General features: G+C 36.0%; 1 pseudogene across 1 annotated transcript; it reads left to right on the forward strand.

Annotated features, from left to right (window-relative positions):
• On the forward strand, window positions 1-3,108 carry LOC143722373 (serine protease 27-like; annotated as a pseudogene). Its single transcript, XR_013196870.1, has 5 exons — window positions 1-22; window positions 1,975-1,995; window positions 2,109-2,277; window positions 2,400-2,664; window positions 2,766-3,108. The product of XR_013196870.1 is annotated as a serine protease 27-like (transcript).
• Window positions 3,109-3,524: the final 416 nt, after the last annotated feature.

A 3,524-nucleotide genomic window follows, 5' to 3' on the forward strand; every position in this document is an offset into this window, starting at 1 on the left:
ATGGGGAACTGTGAAATGAATCGTATGGAAGATCTATACGACTGAATTCTGGGATTATTTTCAACACATTATTCATAGCTTTAGTTATATCAAATGATACAAAAATGTCACATTTAGATATTTGAGTAACACACAAGAATGAACCTCATTGGTTCTTGTAGTCTACCCCGTGATTCCTACCCCTAGTCACTACGTCATTTTTCAAATGACCACAGACTGAGCCCATACATGTGTACAAGAGGGATGGTCATTTTAGTAGAAACCACACCCACTTCAAACATTCTGACGCCCTGTTGCAAATGTGAATGGAAATTGACAACCAGACTCCAGAGAATCTTTTTGCACGTGTTTGGTTCCGATCGAGCAAAAAAACTAGGACTAGCTCACAAAAGTATACAGGTTTCTTGAAAACATCCCCCTGAATTTCACCAGTATGCCATCAATCCTATACATGCTTTCTGTCAAGGATTCCAATGATATAAGACACTTGAGCCTGTGACCAATGGTTTAGGAGTTATGACCCATTATGCTTTTTTTATCAATGTAGCACCACAATCAGGTTGATTGGGGTGAGCCTTGGTGACATAAGGATGAGATTTTAAACTGAGGTCCTCACTCTCTGTGGTCATTAAAAATCCCAGTATGTCCTTCGGAAAAAGAGTAGGGGTTTAACCCCGGCATCCTGGATAAATTTGCCCATTAGCCTCTGTCCATCATGGCCTCCTAATCATCCCCATATACTTATTGGCTTCATCACTGTCTCCTCTCCACCTGTAAAGCTGGTGTGTAGAGGGCATTCTGGTGCAATATGGCTGCCGTCACATCATCCAGGCGGATTCTGCACATTGCCAGAGCCTCCGAACACACTGCTCGCATTCATTAGTTTACGATTTGTCTAACAGTCCTGTCTCATACGTTATTAGATAGAACTGTTATACATAAAAGTAGACAGTAATGCAATTAGCGCATGTCATGTGGTTGATGTCCAGTGTTGCTAGCTGAGCAGAAATACATAATCATGTTTTGTCTTGTAATAGGCCTAGCCCCATAAATTACTTGAGCAAAAATGTCCCCCCACATAGGCCAGCAGAAATGGGCTTTTTGAGGTACATATCTGAACAGAAACCATGTAAACTGGATAAATTTAGGTGTAGTATTTGTGCAAGTAAAGACAAAACCTCAAATATATTGACAACATTTATAAAAAAAATAAAAAAAACAGAAGTCACATGACATTTCCAGTTATTTTTTACCATAGCCATATTCTTTAACATTAGCCATATTCTTTTGTTTTTAAATTCAGGCTCTTAAAAATTATATAAACTTTTGGATTTAGATTTATTGGCCAATATATTGGTTATTGGCTTTCAAATATAAAGAATTATCGGTATCAACCAAAATTTTCATATCGGTGCATCCACACTTTTTAGTTCCTGGTTAAATATAAAATAAATGTAAATTGTTTGTTAAAGTTTGCCATTTTGTTTTATTATTTTGAATAATTATGTACATTTTTTTGGAAACACATTTATTAGCCTATATTTAGATGGCTGACAATAGATGCTTCCTTATATTTCTAGTTAAATGAAGAGCCCTTTTATTATATTTAGGGCTACTGCTTTACTGTTAACAATTACAATTGTCGGTGACTCTAAAAATCCTTTTTGTGAATGTATAATCTTTTTTCTATTTACAATTTGTCAGTTTATCAGCTCTGTAAGTGTTTCCTCCTGTATGGCAGGGATCCAAAAATATTGTTTGTTTTATAAAAGCAATTCACTTCATGTGAATTGCGTGAACATCAACATTATGCATAAGACAAAACTTAAACCAGTTTATCAGCTCTACCAGCGCAAACGTTGTTCAATTTTTGGGTCTTCATTTCTATTGCAATTTTGACTGATCTGAAAATGTAGACTAGATCAACAGGACTTTAACAAAAAACTGAGTCTTGATTTTTTATTTTTTGTATAGGCAGCTTGGGTCAATTGGATGGTAAGTTGTTAATTAAAACTCATGTTCAGTCACACAGAATGTTTTGTTTTAAATGTGTTGCACTTTTTTGAGTAAACAGAATTCTCATATTATATTATATTTTCTCTCATAAGTATGTGGCCAAGCCCCCCTCAACACCAAGATTATTGGAGGGCAAAATGCGAGGGCAGGGTCTTGGCCGTGGCAAGCCAGCATTCAGAGTGTGTCCTTTGGAGGCTATTTCTGCAGTGGGACTCTAATCAATAAAGAATGGGTTTTGTCTGCAGCTCACTGCTTCATAGCGTATGAGTGCCAAAGTTTAATTTTTGTAAAAAAATGTTTTATGAATTTCAAGTACCCAAGTATCATATAGTCTATATCTGTGGATTCATATTAGTGTAATTAAATCAGTCTTGTATTAACAGCACCCCCGTATCTGACATTGTGGTCTTCTTGGTACGTCTGACCCAAAATGGCTTAAACCCACATGAGACAAACAGGAAAGTGATTAAAGTCATCAAACTTCCTAAATATAACAGTCTTGACCGCAAACTAGCACTGCTCCAGCTGTCTTCACCTGTGACTTTCTCTGATTACATTAAGCCAGTCTGTCTGGCTGCTGCTGGTAGTATATATTTGTTGATGGTACAGAGAGTTGGGTCACTGGATGGGGCACGATCAGTACTGAAGGTGAGGAACATCACACCCATTCAAGGTGTCACAAAAATTTGCTAGAAATTATGAAGCATTTTATGATGTTTCCACTAATACATATATTTATTTTGTGACAGAATTGAAGTTACTTGACATACTGCAGAAGCTGGAGAACCCTGTTGTGAACCACTTTGAATGTGATATTGCCTATGGAGGCATCATTACAGACAGCTTGATATGTGCTGGATTTTTAAAGGAGGGCGGCAAAGCCCCATGTGCGCTCAGACATTTTATCAGGTAATTTTTATCTAAACCCATGTTTTTCTCTATAAACGTGAGAGACCTAAATGTTTTCTCATCTCCTGGGTCACTCTACTAAATTACCAACCTAGATCTTTATCCATTTGTCAACCACCATAGCTTTGGTTGCAGGAACTTTTACTGTAAAATACAACATTAATAACAGTAACAACATTATAGGTTTTGCTGGAGGTAAAAATGTTTTAAATAAACCAATCTATTAAAGTACTAATATCTAAGAATAGACGAAACAGTTGTTTCAATGAAAAATCATCAAATGTAAGCGGTCACAAACTAACACTAACACAACAGCATTATTCCAATAACAACTAGATATAAATATATATAACATAACAACGTGTTGCCGATACTGACCTGTTTTCAATCGAACTATGACCCTAGAGCTGCTTTACAGCAAAATTGAATTCAGTTTGCATCATTGAATTGTTATTTTCCTGTTTATCACTGTGAAGCTGCTTTGAATATGTTTTGTATGAAGTGCTATATAAATCAGATAATAAACAGATAATTAATGCACATTGCCAATATGATCACAAAAGCCTAGCAACAACTATGTTACTAAAAACAACTACAAC

Source organism: Siphateles boraxobius, unplaced genomic scaffold (assembly GCF_051911475.1).
Source record: "Siphateles boraxobius isolate OS27281-9 unplaced genomic scaffold, OSU_SipBor_1 66, whole genome shotgun sequence".
Taxonomy (NCBI): Eukaryota; Metazoa; Chordata; class Actinopteri; order Cypriniformes; family Leuciscidae; genus Siphateles; species Siphateles boraxobius.